The sequence below is a fragment of the Camelus dromedarius genome, chromosome 10 (assembly GCF_036321535.1).
Source record: "Camelus dromedarius isolate mCamDro1 chromosome 10, mCamDro1.pat, whole genome shotgun sequence".
NCBI classification, from domain to species: domain Eukaryota; kingdom Metazoa; phylum Chordata; class Mammalia; order Artiodactyla; family Camelidae; genus Camelus; species Camelus dromedarius.
The window spans coordinates 38,831,457-38,852,841 of NC_087445.1; the positions used below are offsets into that span (position 1 = coordinate 38,831,457).

General features: G+C 35.4%; 1 long non-coding RNA gene across 1 annotated transcript in view; it reads right to left on the minus strand.

The window, feature by feature from the left end:
* Positions 1 to 21,385, minus strand: part of LOC116152655 (uncharacterized) — an 87,443-nt gene that overhangs the window by 34,917 nt on the left and 31,141 nt on the right. Inside the window, exon 2 of the long non-coding RNA XR_004136217.2 lies at positions 12,258 to 12,327. This is a non-coding gene — a long non-coding RNA (uncharacterized LOC116152655). The remainder of the gene's footprint in view (positions 1 to 12,257; positions 12,328 to 21,385) is intronic.

Below are 21,385 nucleotides of genomic sequence, written 5' to 3' on the forward strand. Positions count from 1 at the left end.
CTCTGGGCAATAAAACTTAAGTGTTAACTGAAATTCTGCCGATAATTTGAGAAAGTTTAAAATTTCTCTTTCTGTTGTACATATAGTTAGGTGATAATAGGAATTCCACATGGAGTTTATATGAAATGCTCCTTCAACAACTGGTCTGTAAGAAAAATAAACCTATTCCACACTTAATTTACAGCCATATCTTTAAATTTGCCTCTTCGTTTTGTTCATGGTAAGTTTTGCCCTGAAAATATAAGTGATTTTTAAATAGCCAAATACATCTAGTTTTTCCTTCATGGTTTTTGAGATTCCTGTCATACTTAGGACAGCTTTCTCCACCCCAAGTTTATACAAATAACCTCCTATAGTGTTACGGAAACGACAGGCCAGCCAAGAAACAAGCACCACTCGGAGGGCTGGAGTACTCAGATGTATTACGCCGGCGGGCTCAGAGGGGCTTCTGCTCCGAAGCTCTGAACACCTCCAAGACGTGCACATGAGGTTTTACAGGGTAAAGTACAAGCTTGGGGTATTTGGCCAATAGGCATGGAACAGCTTTAGCAGCATTATCATCACAAAAGTGGAGGCGGGGAGGCAGCAAACCAACATTCCAAAGCCAGATATGTATCTTTGAAAACCCAGCTGGCTAGCAAAAAACATGAACAGCAAACCAACACTAATTAACCTAAATTTACAAGTTAGTCCAGCAGAACTCAGATCAGTATTCCAGTACTTAGATTTGTGAGTTATCTTGTTAGCCCAGCCCAGCCTCTCCTTCACATTTCTAGACTTGTGAGTTATCTTGTTAGACCAGCCCGGTTTTTCCTTCACAATAGTGCCTTCCAATATTTTTCTTCTAAAAAAAAAAGTGGTAGTGTCCAGTCCTTTTTCTTTCTGGATAATTAATCATATCAGCATCATTTATTAAATTAGCCACTTTTTCTAAGTTAGATAAAAGCTACATACATACTTATATTTCTGTGGGTACTTGACCATACATGGCTAATATATTTATATACTTATATGCCAGTATCATATACTTGATTACAGTGACTTTATGGTTATCTTAGTATCTGGAAATCTCTAACTTTGCTTTCCTAATTGTTCTTACTCAGTATTCATAAATTTCTTAGCAACTTTTAGAGATTTTATCTTGCATTACACATTCCAGAATTATTTTACATGTTTCCATAGAAAAGTCCATTGAGATTATAATTTGAGTTGCATAATATTTATATCTTAATTTTGGAAGTACTAACATTTCAATGATAGTTCTTATTCTGGTTGGTTTATGTACTTCATTTAGATTTCAAAAATTAATTTTTTATGTCTTACTTTATTCTTCCTATATTTAGGCCTAAGAATTTTGTTGTTTCATCCCTATTATAAATGTATATTTTTTTCACTTTAGTTTCAAACATTATTGTTAAGACAGAAAAATTATTGAGTCTCATAAAGTGCCCAATCAGAGTTACTCTTAAGACTTTTTCAGGGGCTCTGGGAAGAGATACTCAAGATGAAAAACATCTTGTCATAAGGAACCTGAGAATCAATGCAACATGAAGGAAAACAAAATCCATAGGTGGACACATAGCAGGTGCTACAGCTATTATTTGAACTTCTGGAACAAGCCACATGCAAAACCGTTATCATCTGTCCTTTTCAGTTACTCAAGCCAATAAACTTCCCCTATTTTCACTTGATTTAAGCAGGGTTAAGGAGGTCTTATTTTTCTTTGCTTATCAAATAAGGTGGGTACAGAAATTTGAACTTGACTCTTCTGGATGATTGTGATGCTGAGAACCTTCAGAAAAATGCTAAGTCACACTCTGCAACTATCATAGGAAAAATACTTTAATGGGAGTAGAGTTAAACTTTAGAGAATTGTTGCAATGTTATCAAAGATGTGTAGGATAAAACCAAGATTGCTTCATTAAAGAGCTCAGTTTAAAGGGTTAGTAATACAATAAAAAGTATTGGGGGTTTCCAAGTGCAAAACTGTAAAAATAAAGTAAATCAATTGTGTGAAAGGATGATGGACAGTTATCTTCTATTCCTGTACAATAGAAATTTAATATATTAATACTTCCCTTCTAACAGAGAGTTTAGAAATTCACCTGACAATCATTATTTTATTCAAGGCCTTTTTATTAATTAAAAAACAAACATTAATTGTAAATAGCATAATTATGTTCCTTTACGCCATGAAAATATAACTTGAACCCACTATGGTGTTCTGCACTCTCTTTTGTATCCATCTTGTTTATCCAGCTGGTTTCTTTATTATCCATTTCCTTACAACCTATTGCACAATTCTGATTTTTTTGTGTTTCGGCTTTAAAGTCACACTGAGACCAATCAACAGCTTTTAAACATTTGATCATGTTTGAGATTATATTTAGGGAACTCCTTTGCTTCCTGTTGAAAAATAGTTGAGACTCAAATAGGATTAGGACTGACTATCACTCAGGGTTTCCAAACATAACTTTGGTATCATTTGATAACTCACTTATTCATTCTTCCATTTCACTCCACAGGTTAAACTGGGTACGACTATAATCCAGGCACTTTTCTAGACACAGTAGAAACATCACTGGAAAACAGACAAAGATCTTGCTCTCATGGAACTTAGGTTCCAAGGAGGACGGAGCAAATAAACCTATACACAAAATTTAAATGATATCAAGTGGTGATAAGAACTATGAGTTACTGTGAAGTAGAGCAGGGCAGAGAATGACAGTGGAAAGGGATGAGGACACCCTTTTATATAATTGTGAGCAAAGTCTCCTCTGCTAAGGTGACTTTTTATGCAGTCATAGTGACGTAGGGACTAAATGGATACCCAAGGAAGGCACATTCCAGACAAGTGAAGAGACTCTGCAACATGAGAATGCTTAACGTATTTAAAAAGTTAGCAAGAATGCCAGAAGGCCTGGAGTAGTGAGGCTCCAGGAGAGACAGAAAACAGATGAAGGGGGCTCAGTCACGAGGGATATGAATAATTTGTTTTAAAAGATTGCTCTGTTCACGGATGAGAATAGATCATAGGAGGGCAAGTGTAAAGATAGTCACTGCGAAATGACACGGAATTTTTCAGTGTGGAGGTCATTAATGACCCTGACAAGGTAAGTGTAGAAGAAATAAATGTTATGTTTCAAAAAAAATTGTACATCATTATAGCACACTCTTCTGGGCTTTCAGATTCTAGGGGAAAATCAGTGAAGTAGCTATTACAATAACACAGAAGAGAGATGATGGTGCCTGGACAGCGAACTCTAAGTGAGAAGTCATCATATTCGATATATTATGAAAACGAATGAAGAGAATTTGCTGGATGTGAAACAGAGGGCTTGTATCAGTGTTCTATCGGAAAAGATATGGCATATTCAATTAAGATGATGAGCCGTGTGTTTAATAAAGGAGTTATTTAGAAAGATGTGAGTGGGGTATAAAGGAACTCAAAGAATAGTGCAGTGCCCTGAGAATGAAGCTGAAAGTCCAGGATAACAACCTATCTTAAGAGGGGTTATAATAGACTAGCCGTAAAGAAAGCAGCCATCCCCAAACGGCCCCCTTAAGGATACAGACAAGGGAATCAGTACTGTGACCTCCCTCCAAACTTCTGCAAAGGCTCCCTATTGACTGAAACCAATTATGAAACAAAGGACAAGGAAGAACCTTGATTTAGTTCCTACAGGTGTGCTTTCATTGCTATGAAGCAGGGTGTGGAAGGGTGGAGAATGAGCCTGGAGATATCCAGGATGACTCTACACAGTTGGCTTCAGTAACTGGACGTGCATGAGGATCAGAGGTTGTGTGTGTGTGTGTGTGTGTGTGTGTGTTAAAGGATAGACTGAAAGAAATCAAAGTTGAATTTTGGATAACACAGCCTTAAGATGGCAACATGACAGTAAATGTGAATTTTTAAAAAATGGATGTATGGATGTCAGGCGTTTCCATGAAAATATTAGGAATTTTAAGCATAAGGTGGGTAGTTAAACCCTTGAAACTAGATGAAATCACCTAAGCAATGCGGGTCGAGGGAGAAGGGCGAATGAAAATAATCAAGAGGAACCAGCAAGGGGAACAGCAAAAACATTTTGTTTTTTTTCAAAAAGGAGGGAGTCATTAATTATGTCAAAAAGCTGTTAATAGCTGGAGCAAAATATTATTGGGAAACGACATTAAACTTTTCAGTGTAGAGGTCATTAATGACGTGTAGATAAAAATGTTGTGTTTGGTAGAAACTACACGCTGTCAGATTTTAGCCTAGAACATCGTCTTTGAGCTATTTTCCCACTCTTTGTAAACGCAGGTAACTGATGGGTAAATCTGACTTGTCTGGTAGTATTTAATTAACATTTTCTGTCCAGTTTGGTAGTGCCTTTCCTTTAAAATGGAGATGGTGAAAGTACTTGTTTGTTTTGACCCTCGCTCTAGTTGAGGTAGAACAGAAGAAGAAAGATTACCCCTGAGAATTCTAACCCTAAGCTGGCACACACCTTGTTTGCTTGAGGAACTGGAGAAAGGTAGGTGTGAAGAGAACATAATGAGCTTAAACGGGTAGTGGTGCGACCCAGGGTAGGTTCTTGTCTAGCTTCCTGTCTGTCACCTCCTTGTTATGTAGAATGCTGCAGACGATAATGTCTCTATTTCACTGGATAACTCAGCCATGAGGGTACCCCTTGGCTCACATTCTGAAAGCCCAAACATGATTCTTTTCTTGCAGGTAACAAGTTTACTAAAATCCACAGGTTCCACCCTTCTGATTTCCATTTCATAAGAACTAGTTTGATACATAATAATATTTACTTGAATTTTTATTTTGTCATTTGATCCTGCAATGAATGCATTTACCCCGGTCAAGAATATTCAAAAAAGAAAAAGTTATCCTCATATAATTTTCTCTTCTCTCCTCATATTTCTAATTTTCTTTGAAACCAATATTACTTTCCTTTGCTGAGATGGACACTTAGTTAAAATAATTCCTAGGCGGGGGAAAAAAATCTCAGAATGAGAAACTGAACTTGAACTAAATTATCTTAGTCTAACATCTCAGAAAAAGCATTTATTTTAAACATAAACTTAGATCTTTCTCTCAGCTCCAATCCCAAGATGATTCAATTTGAATCTGTTCTGGTGCTCTCTCACTCACATTCATCTTATGAAAAACAAAGCATATGGGGGAAGCCCTTTGGTCTCGGTACCCATTTGGTTACGTCTAGATGCCTTATAGCATACAAGCTACTGAAATCTGAGAGCCTTGGGTTTCTGTTCCATCTGGAAGTCCAGCAAATTTTGCAAAGTCTATAAACCTGAGAGTCCAGGATCTCAGGCATAGTGGGGTGACTGAAGGAGTGCCCTAAACCTCCATCAGGGGCCTGACCTTTATAATCCTATTACAATCATTGTTTTTTTAAAATTATTATTCCTGAAATATAAAACCAGAAGGAAGAAAACTTAAATTACAAATGTCACCACTCATTTATGTAAAAGTTACGTCTTCTACATATGCAGATGCACCATATTCTCTTGCAGTCTTTCTAAACCCTTCATACTAGCTGTACCCTTCAGGATATTAGAAAAATGGAACCATCTCTTGACTCCCATGAGCCCATGAAACTGAGTTGGAAAGATTCTGCCAGGAATAACAGACAGATGAATGTTGCTTTTGATAACAAACCAATGAAGATATGTTTACTTTTTATAAATAGCTTGTCAAATATTCACTTACAGTTAAATTAAAGATACTGTTGTACTGAAAAATGACGAGTGATCATTCCTCGACACATTAGAAATTCTATCTTGGTGCATCAGGGTTCACAGACAGATGACACTTCAATGAACGTATATTTGTTGGCGGCTAACCTGGGCCGAGAATGGAATGCTTGTTAGTTTTTTCAGGTCTTTGGTTTTTTGGGGACGTATAACTGTGCTAATTGATTGAGAAATTTAAAAGTTGGGTTTTTTGAGTTTGGTTCTTTTTTAACCTGTCAGTGTGTTCTTAACTGAAGTCATGTTATATTGAAATTGTACTGTTCTCATTCTTTATTTCAGTGTGAGAAATAGGCCGAGGAAGTGAGCATCTGTAAATGCCCTTTTACATTACTTTTACTACGTGGAACTGAGAATCTCTAAAATTCCAATGGCTTTGTACTTATGAAGTGGCCACGGAAAACATCTGTGAATATTGAAAGAAAACCCCAGTGGAAAAGTGCTGAATAAAGGATTGCAACATGTGATGGCATTCCAGCACTTCCTAACAGCTCCACATTCCAAACAGTCTCTTTTTTATAATATGGCTGAAAATATCATTTAATTTAAAGCTGGCATCACTAACAAATAGTCAAGGCTCAACTCCCGGTGTTTGATCAATTGTGGGTTTGTTTCGTGTTTGTACGTGGGAGGAAAGGGACCCTGCCAGCCTTTTCGGATGTTAGACTCTATATACTCTAGCACCACCTACTGGGGATTGGTTTGTAGTGCCCCAGATTCCAAAAAACCGAAGACCTCAAATCTGATTCTTTCCCTAAACTTTCATTTATTTTCTTGCTTTTTCTCCCTCCTATGCCCTTTTATTTTCTGTTGCTTCTGTGGTCAGTGTTTTTTATTTCTCTTTACCTATTAGAAATACTCTGCCTTTCTCAATGTAATTCTCATACACAATTGTCTAAAACAAATACTTTCATGACGTGGACAGGTTGAAGATGAGGGGAAAAAGGTTCATGTCATGTCATCACCTTAAAATGATGACTCATGACTAATAAGATTCAGAACGATGTTGTTTCATATATTAAATATTAATACTTAGAATTAATATTTAGCATTTCTACCCCTAGATTCCCTTGAATCCCAATTTTTCCATTAAGGAGCTACAAGGCTGCACAAACTCCCCAAGTCTATTTTCTCACCTGGAAAAAAGGCAATGCTGATAATATGTAACTCTTAGCAATGCTGTGAGAACTGAATGGTATATATGCACACAGACTTTTTGGCAAAGCACCTTTCCACACAGTAAATGTGCAATAAATGTTTTCCCTTATTATTAGCCCTGGGAAGACAAAGTCTCTATTTTCATTCATCTCTATTGCTTTAACAGACCATAGCACGGGGATTATATGTGGTAGGAACTTAATAAATGCCTTTTGAATTAACTATTTGGAAAACATGAAATTATTTGCAAATAAAAAGTGATACTATTCCCATCCTTGAAATTCTAATGTTTTCCTTCAAAAAGTTATTTGATATATCTAATCATTATTTCCTGTCTCAGTATATAGCAGAATATCCATTGTGTACAGTATAATGGGGGAAAAAAGCATTATTACCATGGCTATGAGACAGCCACTCTGTTAATCACTTTGTAGATATTATTTTATTTACTGGACAGAGGGCCCAGAATCTTGATTTCACTCTCAGTTTTATTACTAACTTTCTAAATAAAATTTGAGCACTACTCTCTAGAGCTTAGAGTCCTTGAGAGAAAGGCTGACTATACTGTATCTGAAGTTTCTTTCAGCTCTGTGATCCTTACTATGATGACTATGACCTGATAAATTAGGGTTGAAATAGTATAATTCAGTATTTATACTGGCTATCATTCTGCTTGTCTCCATTTGAAAATGAAAGGGACAAATGAGATGGAATTACAGATAATTAGAGACAAGAGATTAGATGTCATACAGCTAACCCTCCACCCCGATTTAATCAAACACACAGAAAGGTGACGTGTTCTGCCCAAGATCATAACACAAGATGCAGCATTATTAAGTTTGTTCCAAAAGATTTGGTAGAAATGGCAGATCTGACTTTTGTATACTTTAGCTTCTCCGTGCTATGTAGAGGCGAGTGCAGTGTGGGAGAAAAGTCAGCCTGAAATGCAGTTGCGGTATTTTCAGATGGCCACTTGTGAAATGTAGACCTGAGCAAATCCAAAAACACTGAGACCATCTCATTTATGATATGTATCTTCAGAAAGATTCTGGGGTACACTACACTGAGGCTATTTTTGAAATAAGAAATCCTTTCTTTTAATGTAAATTTAAATCACATTGTAGAAAGTTTGGATAATAAAGTCACCCATATTTACATGACTCCAAACAGTCATGTACATAGTTTAAAATATTTTTGTTTTTCTATGCATATATTATACATATTTTGTAATTATGGCGTTCATAAAACAGTTCTGTTATTTGATGGTAATTTTTTGCCATAGTGTTACATAGTCTCTTTGGCATCAAATACTTGCCAAGTTATCTAGCAAATGATCATATATCACAATTTATGTTAACATCCCCCTATATTTCTGAGCAGCACTAAGTTGTTCGCCTTTCTTTCTTCTTTTCTCTTCCTCCCTCCCTCCCTCCTTCCCTTTTTAGAATTTTAAATAATGTACTGCATTCATGGCTTTCTCTACGTTTTCTGATCTTTCTATTATATAAACTATCAGAGTGATTGTCAGATTGCTTTGTCAAATTGCCAAATTTCCTTCTACCAAAGTGTATAGCGTCTAACAATGCCACCAGTAATAGAAAGCCATACAAGTTTTATTCTGTGCTCAAATGCAATGAGAATGATCATAACTATTTCAGTTTACATACATGTATTTTCATTACTAATATGTCTGGATTAATTCCAGTAATTTTATTTTGTGTATGTCCTGCTTTCTCTATGTTTTGTTCACTCTTTCCCTGATCTTTCTTCTTTTAAATAAATAATTATTTTAAGACTCTATTGGTTTGGAAATAATATACTTGATTTTTTGTTACATGAATTTTAAATTAGCATAAGTATAAACTAATTAATACCTCTACTAGCTTACAGAACATCAAAACCAGGACATACTAACTTTAATCAGTTGCCTCTTGATTTATAAATTAATGTGTTCTAGTACTTATTATGATTTATCAACCCCAGTTATTGATTATTAGAAATCTAAAAAGAAATACAATGTTTATTAAGAGAAGCAATACAAGGTAATGAGCACATAAACACATCTATTCATGAGCTCTGGAAACATTAAAGCCATCATTTGACAATGCTTAGAATGTTTTTAATATAGTTCCAAGTTTGTGTTTAAAAAAAATAATGCTAATAGCTAAAATTATTAGGCGTGCACTCTCAACCAGGCACTCCTCTAAGATCGTCCTATCGTCAGCGTATAACAACCCTCTGATGTAGCTGAGTGTGTGCACCCGGAGCTTAAGATGAAAACACTGTAAGGCAGAGGAGTTAATTAACTTGTTTAAAATTGCAGTTTAGAAGTGGGTGAACTGGCTTTCAAATGAATATTTAGATTCAGTTTGTACGTGGTTCTACTCCTATGGCATTTTAATTTCTAGGTATTTGACTATTAAAAGTATTGAAGTCAAATTTCAACCACCCAAAGGCATCCTGTTGGCGTCATTTCACATCTCGCCAGTTCAGGCTGGATAATATGCCTGGATTCCACATGCTGCTGTTGCTGCTGTTTTCTTTGTTTTGTTTTCTTTTGTTTTACTTTATCACTGTTCTCTCAGTTTGCCCATTGACTATTTTTTATGCAATAGGCAGAAAGGACAAAAATAAATATAAGAAGACTTTTTTTTCTTTGCTTTGACTTGGGCCAAATTTATAAAGTACAGAAAGAGCCTTTGTGACGATGTTTGAGGGAATGGAAAGGGTAGGGCAGGCATGGAGTCTCACAGAGCAGGTCTGCAGGGTGGGGAAGCCAGCTTCCTTACTGCCCTACCATAGATTCTTTTAGTCTTGACTAAATTATTTCCATTGACTTTCCAAAGGGTTAGACACATTTCTAGTCTTCTATTGTTGTTTTAATTAGATTTATTTACTTTTAACCAGGGAGATTTGATCCTGGTAATGAAATTTAAAAATATTTTGCATTTCACTGTTTGTTAGTATTATATTACAAATACAAAACAGATTCTAATATCATACATAAATGCTTTCTTTACAAAATATTCTATTCAATGATTTATACAATTATTTTCATTTATTAATATAGATAATACAGAATTTTCTAGAGATGCATTTATTTGGCTTTCTGATTTTATATATTCTCTTTGGGATGTGGTGGAATATTTTCCAAAAGAATACAAAAGAAATGGTAACTCTGTGAGGTGAAGAATGTGTTAATTAACTTATTGTGGTAATTATTTCACAGTGTATGCATATATTAAATCATCATATTGTATACCTTAAATTTAAAAAAAATAAACAATAAAAAAAGAAATAAGCATCATACCCCTTTAATGCATTTAGCACAGAAAACTACGAAACAGCATTTATTTCAGTTTTGAAGAGTTTGGGTGCTACAGTCCAAAAACATAAAATTAAGAAATAGCACAGCACCTATAATTAATTGGATGGATTAGAGAAGTAATTCCCAAATTTCCACCAATGGGCAGAATTTGCTTGGGATAAATTATATCTCTTGGATCTGATGGCGACTGACTAGACATGCTTTCAAGTTTTATGTATGTGCTCGAACAGGTGAGATTAAGAATTTTGCTGTGAACCATACCATCTCAATCTATTCCAAATAAAGAGGAGTTTGATCTGATTTACATTTAACATTGAGAGAGAGAATTGCTTATTGGTTCATCCTTCCAATCTTCTTTTAGCTTCTCTGTTTCTTCTGCAGACTTATGGGTCGTCTAGAGTGAGTGGTATCTTTTGATATTTGTCATGTTCTAAAGGTGGGCAAGACTGTTAATGTTGGGAAAGTCTAAGAATGAGCTTGAATTCATTTAAATAACTCAGATAACAACCCAAAAGAAACAAATAAACCCCAAGTCAAAGAAATCTAATGTCATAAAATACTATTATTATAACCAGAAAATTACTAAGGTTAAATTTCTTTTCCCTTAAGGTAGCTGTTTTAAAATGATTTAAGTGAACACCCTATAAACAGAACAAGAACACATGAGCCATCATCCTCCTCGGGTAATGGAAGTTCAAGTCTTTCCTCTGTGTGGCAAAATTACCACTCTCATTCAGTTCGGAAAAATGACCATTTAAATTAAGAGAGGAAATGGAGAGAGTAAAGTCAATAAACTTGAACAAATCCAATGAATTTCTTTGTGTGGTAGATAGTTCTAAAATGACTGCCAAGACACCTGACCCTTAGTGTATATGCCCTGTATAATCTCTTCTCTTTGAGTGAGTGAATATAATGAGGTATTACTTCCATGATTATGTTGCATTTTATGGCAAAAGGAATTTTTCAGATATAATTAAGGTCTCTAATCCGTTGACTTCGAGTTAAGCAAAGGGAAGATCACCTTTGGTGAGTCTGGCTTAATCAGGTGAGCCCTTTACAAGAGGGAACAGGGCCCCCCCTTAAGTCAGACAGATCCTAATACTGGCCTCCAGGAAGTGAGCTCTGTATTGTGAGAGGTCTGGAGAGGCCACATGGCAAAGAACAACCTCTAGTAGTTGAGCTCGGCTCCTTAAAACAGCATTTGGAGTTAAATGCAAGTTGATCATATGACCTAGCAACGCTGTATGTATGCATTTACCCAAGAGAAATAAAAACATATATCCATATAAAAACATATTCATAAATATTTATCACATTTTGTTCATAATAGCCTAAAACTAGGAAAAAGGCAAAATAGTCTAAACACAGGTAAACAGGGAAACAAATTCTGGTCTATCCACACACAGTAGGAGTACACAGCAATAGAAAGAAACACACTACTGAAATACAAAACTATGGGTGATCTCAAATACATTATGCCAAATACAAATGAAAAAACCAGATGCGAAACAGTACCTACTGAACAATGCCGCTTATACAAAATTCTAGAATGGCAAGACTAATGTATAACAGAAAGGTCAGTGGTCGCCTAGATGAGGAAGTGAGGATAGGGAACGTTTTAGAGTGATGAACTTTTATGTCTTGATCATCGTATTGGTTACACGGGTATATACATTTGTTAAAATTCATTGAGCTATACACTTATAGGGCTCATTTTAGTGAAATTATACCACAAAAAAGCTGATTAACAAAATCAGCATCTGGTACACAGTAAAACATTCATCAGTATTTGTGAATGGACAAAATTTTGCTTACAGTCAATTTTATTCTTTAAATAATTTGCAGTTTTAGGAAAATTTTACTTTCCATAATAGCCCAGATGGACCAGTGTATAACCAGACGTAACACACATTATGGATTTTGAAAGCCCATAATGAAAATCACTAATTATTAATTACACCTGTCTGTGATGGTGGGTTATCTGCAATAATTAATTTGGGGGACTTACCATTTTAATGCAATCCAGTGTTATTTTCTCTGTCTTGAGGATTCATATGAGTTTAGCCATCATAAGAGTTCTGAAAAGATTTGACACAAATGCATCAACCGTACAGTTTAGAAAGTCACAAAGATATTGAGAATTATAACAGTACATTTTAATATTGGAATTAATGTGCTCTGTGTAACAGGCAATATGTTGTGTTAAATAAAATGGCTTTAAAATTGGGGATCCCATTATTCCTTAAGAAATAATACTTTCATGTCTTTAGATACATTAAGATAGAGTGATTCATTTACTAGGTATGAGTTTAAATTGTTGAATTTTAAAAAACAAAATCACAACACTGAGAAAGTTAATACAATAAAAATAAACACATCAAGATATTTTATAGGAGATTTAGGAATGCCTACCAAAAGGCAGAGGGTTATAACTGAGGTCTCAAACTATTATTCCTCTCCCTGCTTTGCTTTCAGATATTTCAAGAGATTGTCTTCTTTATGCAAATCTCCAGTAAGACAGGATTGGTTAAAAGCTATGACTCCACATTGAAAGCAGTAGTTTTATTAACTAGTGATCGATATAAAAAATAAAATCCAAGAATACGTCTCATAAATTCATAACCGCTCAGAGTACCTTTCAAGGTTCTCTGGTACATTTGAAAAAATGCTTTATGGAACCAAATATTTGCCCATATGCAATTATCTGTTTTCTTGTGCTCAAATATCTCAGCATCATTTTCTTTTTCTGAGTAACTGATAGATTCTTTGTCATACAGCTGGATTATCACTGTATATAATGTGGACCTGACAAAAAAGTGATCAATCATTTTTTGACAGACTTTGAACTTTCTCCTTACCACTATTCAACTATCCTCTTCCACCATGAGACATGTGGACAAAGTTTAAATGGCCAATAGGCTGGGAAGTTATGAGAAGGATTCAAGAATCAAGAGAGTCATTTGAAATTCATTATGGCTCTGAGAACCTATGATTCTGTGACTTTTCCAAATGCATTTGCATTCTCTCCCACCCCAGTGTGCAAGTAGCACTAATTGTGTTTTATATTACATAACACAAACCATTGGGTTTTTAAAAATTTTCAAATAAAATTCAAACAAGTGAACTGAGACCGTGTTTGTTTAGCGCTATACTCTGGTTTTGGCAACTCTCTGTGCTATAGAAAACCAAGTCTTTTTTGTACCTCACCCCGTGAACTTGAGGGAACTTCTTTGTTTTGTTCCAATGTAGTTATACACTGTTGTAACACCATTTTTATTTCCATGTTATTTTTTAAAACAAAATATTACTCACATTTTGTAAAGAGTCAAAACTTTTTTCCAAATTCTATGTTTTCTTTTTTAAAGGCTGTAAAAGTTTGTGTTGTGTGCTAAAACTACCTGCATTTTCTGTTCGGACAAAACAAGTAATTTTTTAAAATGCATACATGTTATGCTTTAACAAATCACTGTTTTATTTTAAGATATGCCTATTGTTGAGATTTTCCACTAAATGTCATTTTGTCCGTAGATGTTCTCTAAGCTCCGAGCAACCGTTTAAATGATTTAGGTTCTAGACCTCACCATTCCTGGACTTAGGTAATTAATTATAAATATAAATACTAACTTTGAGAACAAACTTGATCATTAACCTGGCATTAATCTGCCCAACTTTAGCCATTAGTCACTGACAAGAAAAAAGAAAACCAAACAAAACCAGGCATGAAATTTGGAATTATGACTGGTAAAATGTGACATTTAAATGTTTACTAAGACATTCCTCTAACATTAACAATAAGATACTTATAAATACTTTATATATAAAGTTGATAATGGCCATCATAACTCCAGCATCTGTTTTTAGAAGGCTCTCAAGATTTAAGATACTAATCCATCAACATTTTCTTGCCCTTAGCATTTGAAAGATAACTAGCTGTTTTAATTAAAGGCCAATGAGGGACTTACACCATGCAGCCCACACATAAATTAAACCTATGATTATCCCAATGTTCTAATCAACTGCGCTACAGACGTACTACAGTCTTGATGATGGTAAAGAGCACAAGAAAAAGTCTATATTAAAATAACACCATGTTACCTTTTACTGTGTTACTGAGCATCCTTTCAAATAAATAGACTATCTTAGCAAACAGTATTATGTCATAATGTACTAAAAGGTGGCAATTAAATGCACTTAATAAAAAGCAAAGAGTCATGTATAAAATATCATATACTTTAAATTCGGAGATATGTGCTTTGAAAATATTTTTTTAAATCTTCCAGACATTGCGAGAAATGGTTTAAAACTATAAATTGAGGGTTTTGTTGCTGTTGTAGTCAAATCTTTTCAAGTAACTGAGTGCTTATATGAGAGGAGAAAGACAGCTCTAAGAATAACTTTATAAAATGTAATACCAGACTTAAAAAAAAATGTTTCCCAGAAAGTTTCTACCTGTATTCTAAATAGGCAACAAACAAAATGGGGTAAATATAAAAAGAACACTTTATTAACTAAAGTGTTCCTAGGTGATAGTCACCATTAACTTAATAAATACATGTGGAAAGAATGGATACGTAATGATGCACAGTGTTTTGAATCTTAAAAATGGCTTGAGAGATTTTGCATTTTCAATCATAATTCTAAGACATTTTTTCACTGTATTCTTTCTCTGGATCTTGGCTAAGCACAAGTATCATAAAAGAAAAATACACACCATATCTACCACTGAGTTATCCATTTGTCTTCTAGAAATAAAGTTATTCTCTCATGAAGAGTACATGATTATTATTCTCAATAATAGTCTAAATGTTGAGGTATATCACCATATGACCTTAAATTTTAGTTGCATAAACTCAGTGGCAGATTTTCAGCAATTAATGTTACAGCCAGTGGGAGTCATATATTTATATATCTTCTAAGTCACAATCCATATTTACTGTTGATATTTTGTTACTGTAAGTTCAAATGATTTCAGCCAACTGTCTCATGCTTAATTTGCTCTGATGCTATGAAACATCAGTGCTTTAAAGAAGTGTGGGATGCAGTACCGCGTTGAGGTGATAAAAATAAATTAATTAAAACTCATAATTGCATACTTCTTTAATTTAATTTTTGTCATAAAATTAATTCTCTTCCAGGGCTTGCAAAATCACAAGTTAAGTGCTTTCTCATAACATTTTTATGGGTTTCTTGAGCTTTGAGCCTAGCTTACTAACTCATTAATTTGCGAGTCATCTTGAAATATTTCCTGTGGAATCCATGGTGATTTATCAGGTGCTATGAAGTTTAAAAAACAGAAACAATTAAGTAATTTGAAGATGCATTTTGTGGATACTATAGATATATATATATATTTTTGAAACACTATTCAGTTATAATGTGATTACTTTGAAAAAACTTCTGCTTCTTCTGAAGTTCTTTTCATGTTCTCTCTTGAATCAAAGATAAGTAAGTACAGGAAACATTCTTTCCTGTAATATCTACTGTAGTTGAGTCACTTATTTATCCACTACTACATGAAGTTTTGGGAACGGAACAGTTAAGCTTATAACTAAGATGTTGCTTGTAGACCAAAATCTTGTAAACAAGGAAGTAAATCTGAAAAGGTTGTGATAGTAAGAATAAAATAAATACTTGTTATATTGGCATGAATTAAAAATTTAAATATTAGCAAGGGAATAAATGGCAATTTGTGAGACAACCAATGATTGCATTTTACCACTGAAAATCAATAATTACACTAGTAATTGAAGATCAATTATAATACCAATCATTGAGGGGGGCAAAAAAGAGAATGTAAATGAAATGTCCTCTCAGTTTTTCTGTAGTCTTAAAGGATGATCTTGATTAAGAAGATTACTGTCTCTGGCTTGGCTGGCTCCATTATTCTGATTTTGTCCAGTCCAACTGGAAATAAACATAATTGTGTGTTTATATGTCTTTCTTTCTTAGGTCTAATGCAGTGTTCTGTTTGTGAACAAAATCTTGCTAAGATAAAAGAGGCTTATTTTTTCCCCTTTAATCCTAAGAAGATCTGTTTGAGATGTAGGCTTCTTACTTACAGGTAAATTTTACCAAATTTTTTCCTAAATAAAAGAAGTGAAAATATCTCTCATGTAAAGTCAGGGATAGGAAACATTTTATTTTACCTGCACAGTAATTTAGATGCTGTGGTTGTGAGCCTAGTGGGACATTATGGCTGAGCCCTCATCAAGTGTGTCTTATGTACTTGCTGCGTGTCTGGCTGTAAACTACCAGATGCTGGAAAGAAAGGAAAATAAAAAATATAATCTTGGTCTAAATCCTTACTTCTAGCCTAAGAAGGTGTGTGTGTGTGTGTGTGTGTGTGTGTGTGTGTGTGTGTGTATGTTACTTATAACCAGTGATTGGGTAGAACTTTAAATTAAAAGCTACACATCAGAAAGAACAGATCTTTGCCTTCAAAGATACAGTTTTGAAGATTCTCAAGCTGTGGTACAATATGAATTGAGTGAGCCACTTATCTAGAGAGTGTACTTTACCTAACAGCCAGAACCTACAACACATCTCAACATAACATTGTGAAGTACTTTTTCAAAAGTCTTTTGAAGGAAAAAAATGTAAAAGAAAATGGCATATATGCATTTGGGTGTCCATGAAATAAATGCCTTCAAATGTATTCCTTATGAATGTTAAGCAATGTGATGGTTTCAATTTTTTTAATATGCTATCTTGCATTACAAATTCAAATATCAGAAAGATACTTACTTGAAGGCCACCAGATTAATGTTAAAAATCGTTTTAGTTATTCTAAAGCCATGAGAAAGGATTACATTTCCCAGCTTGGTTTTTTTGTTTGCTTGTTTGTTTGTTTGTTTTAAAAAAGCTTGTTTATGCTCTCTTGTTCGCTTTTACATCCAAATCCCAGGAAATCATCTTCCCTGGGGACACTGTTTCATTTGGATGGCCATGTGCAAGTTTCAAATTTTTCTGGACTTTTTCCAGCTCCACCATAATTTCTTGCGGTTGGTGGGCAGCTGAATGAAGAAAGAGGAAGAATAAAGAAGACCCTTACAAGAAATTATCAGCCCAAATCACTGCAGATATTTCATTAACAGAAAACTCCAGGGGAGTGTAATGATGAGAGGGCATCTGGGAGAGTTTACATTCTAGAGAGGGAGAAAAGAAGCAAACCACTAAACACGTGCATGAACATAATTAAAGACTGTAATAAATATCCGTTAAGAAGTAAATAGGGTGCTACAGTAATGAATTACTGGGTTGACTGTGTAAGGCTGATTAGGGACGATTTCGCAGAGAAGATGGTCTGTTCAGTGCACCTTGAGGGACAAGAAGAAGCCGACCCCGCTGAGAATGAGAAGCTTGGAGTTCCTGGTACACTTTCACACTTCTGTGGATGCTTTTCCTTGTGTGTGGAGTGTGAGCTCACGTCTACCCTTACTTCTTTCCACTTTACTACTCAGCTCAGGCATTTATTGGCTAGGAAGTTATTCCTGAAGTTGTCTCTATTTTTCTTCTCCAGGATGTGTTAGATACACTTTCTTGGTGCCCCTCTAATCACTCACAAATCTCTCTTAACACACTTTCCTTCCTACACTGAAATTACATGTCCATAAGCCTTTGCCCTGTCTCGTTTCTCTTTATAATCCTAGAATCCAGCACTCTGCTTCACGAATTGTGGTTGAAAAAATGAGAGGTTATTATTCACAAAAACTTCAGATGAAACTTTGAGTTCATGCTATCACAGGGTACAATAAAAGCTTCTAACTGAAACTCCATGGGCCCAAACTATGAATAATAAACTACACTTTTTAAACCTAACCTTTCTCTCTCCCAGTTTTCAGTTTCTTTGTTTGGTGAAGGAATGTCCCTTTCTTCCATAAATTTATCATTTTTCTTCCTCAGAGCCTATATACATTGAAAGAAGCTAAAGGGGCAAGGGCAGAACAGTGAAGTTTCCAGTATTTAAACACTGTTATCTTTATATATGCTTGTTTTCGAGATGGAAAAAGATACTTCAAAATCAGTTATGGTCTAAAAAAGTGTTAAAGTGAATTTTTAGGGAATATTATTAAAATCATGTCTGTAAGCTAGAATATATATGGAGTGAGTTAACACAGAGATGACTCATTCAGCTGTAGCATTTGGTCAAATAGTAGGTGAACAAAATCAGCTATGAAATCGCCCCACAATCTGAAGGTGAGGTTGAAAGGTTTAATTCAAGTTTTGCTGTGCGGATTTATAAACTGACCCTATAGTATCAAATTCACTTCAGTGCCTCTCACCTACAGTCTCTGTGGTAAGGGGAATAGCGGCACCTGAGAGGTCCTCCCCCTGGATGTCCTAACCCCCAAACCTGTGACTATGCTGGGTTACATGGCCAAGGAGAACTAAATTTGCAGATAAAATTAAGGTTGCTAACTATCTGCTTAAATTAAGGAGATTCTCCTGGATTTTCTGGGTGGGTCTAATGTAATCAGAAGGATTCTTAAAAAGGGGGAAGAGGGAGGCAGAAGAGGAGAGTCAGAGACAGAGATGTGACAGATGTGAGAACAGAAGAAGGTCAGAGAGATCCTGGGTTGCTGGCTTCAACACTGGCGGAGGAAGACCACAAACCAGGGGATGCAGCTTTAGAAGCTGGAAAAGGCAGGAAATGTTCTCCCCTAGAGCCTGCTGACACCTTGATTTTAGCCCAGTGAGACCTCTTTTGGACTTGTGACCTGCAGAACTCTAAAATAATAAATTTGTGGTTATTTGTTATCGCTGCAATAGTAAATGAATACAGGCTTCACTCCCCAAACTGAACTTTGAAAAGCAACTCCAGAGAAAAATAACATTGCTTTTTAGTCAAGTGCACTGTGAATTTTGCAAGCATATGAGAAGCATTTTAAATTAAGGTGGCAACTAAGGAGAATAACTTCTCATCCTGACATGGGTGAGATGACAGAGGATGAGTCAAGCTGACTCCCCCAGGCCCAAACTTCTAACTCTCCCCTGTGTTTCTGTTGGCGAGTCCTTAGTCTCAGAGTGCAAAGAAGTTTCAAAAGTGAGTTGCAAAACAGAACAGACTCACAGACATAGAAAACAAACTTATGGTTACCAGGGTTGGGGGGGGGTTGGCAGATACTAACTACTATATATAAAATAGATAAACAGCAAGTTTATACTGTATAGCACAGGGAGCTATATTCAATATCTTGTAGTAACTTGCAGTGAAAAAGAATACGAAAACGGTTAGATGTATGTGCATGTATGACTGAAGCATTGTGCTGTACACCAGAAATTGATGCAATATTGTAAGCTGAGTATATTTCAATTAAAAAAATATGTATGTATACAAGAAAAAAGTGAGTTGCGGCTGTGAAATCTCTTTGTTTCCTCTTCCAGAAGACCCAATATCAACAATGACAATTGAAAAGACATAGAATTCTCCGAATTATCTACAGCTCCATTTCAGACTTTTAAAAATATAAATACATGATGAAATACATGATTTGCAGTAGTTTCCCGCAAACAGGAAAAAGAACGGACTAACTGCATGGCAGTTATGTGAATCGTTACTCTTTAGCACGAAGATAAGACTTTTGAAGGCTGAGAAAGAACTAGCATTTTTCTGTTGCATACGCTACCTTCCTTAAAGTGGGCAGTTGCAAACAGTTGTGAACCATTTCCCTCTGTCAATCAAGAATACCAACAGCGGAAGGAAGAAGAGATGTGTGGATTATAGCAGTAAAGGACTTTAATAATAAAAAGGGTTGTTTTTTTTTTCCAGCACTAGTTAGAATTATCTCTGTGGGTCTATTTAGTATTTTATATAGAATTACACTTCTAGGAAACAGCTTACATTCTGACACTACCTTCACTCTACCCTGCCAGAGTTTGTTCTTCTGTACTATACTTGGTCGTGATCTGCTTCAGATATTCTCTTTAGTATCTTTATTTTCCTCTCATGGTCATTCTACAGAGAGATGAGGAAGAATCCTCAAAACTGCATTAGCTAAGTGTAATCTCTGCTCCTTACTATTCGGGCGCATTCTATAGGCTAAAACCTCAACAAACCCCTTACCACAGAGGGAGACCATAACAGTCAAGGCTACCCATTTCCCATTGTGCAGGTATTAGGAACAAGGAGAGCAGCTCAGAAGTCTAAATCTCATGCCTCCCCCGCACTTGGCCATGGGTAGTGGCCCAATGGTAATCAAAACAGCCTGCAGCTACGTGGTAACCCAGCAGCCGTCTGCTGTGGCCAATTCTTGACTTCATAAACGTACTCACATACTGTCTTGGACAGGTTAACTTTTGGCTCCAAAAATCTAATCTGCGTATCTTAAAAACAGAGCTTTAATAGAAGGTAACCTTAAACATGAACCCCACTCGGGTCTGTACACAGGCATTTTTGTTTAGATGATCTTTCCTGCTCTTTCAAAGCTTATGGGGATTTTGCAAATCACGCTTTACTTCGTGTTTCTCTGAAACCCCCTGTAAACGAGAAGAATGATGAATTTAGTGACAGAGACAGCTTATATTTTGGGAGACTGAAAAAAGATCAAGGTCTTAAGGAAACGGTAGTAAGTTCTCCTACACACACATATCTCCCACTAAGTTCCATATCGTGAGCACCACTGACTTCCACATTTTTATCTCACAGTATCTGATTTTCATAAGATGTCTGTCTATTAGCACTTTTGGATCCATTTAAAAACATTAGCAAGAAACTGGAAACAGAGCCACAAGTTTACTAATGAACAGGTCAACTGCAGTGTGTAAGCTATCATAAGTGAATCAAAGCTCGTACTTCTAAACTTCATGAAGGGATGATTAAAACTCACTGTTACTTATTTGAAATATTTTACACATGGAAAACTTCAGAGACTGAGTGTGAATTAATGGAAATGTTTATTCCTCCCCACTAGAACGTCATCTGCACGAAAGGAGAGATTTTGCCTGGTTGGCTCATTGCTGCATACCCAGAACTTAGCATGCTGCCTGGCCCAGAGGAGACATCGAATGAAGAATAATTAAATAGCTCAATAAATTAAAACGAGTCTGACACAGTTAGAAACTAATAAAAGACTATAAAAATAGTTACACTTAAATTTAATGCAGACATAATTGATTTCTGAGAACCTTGTAACTGGA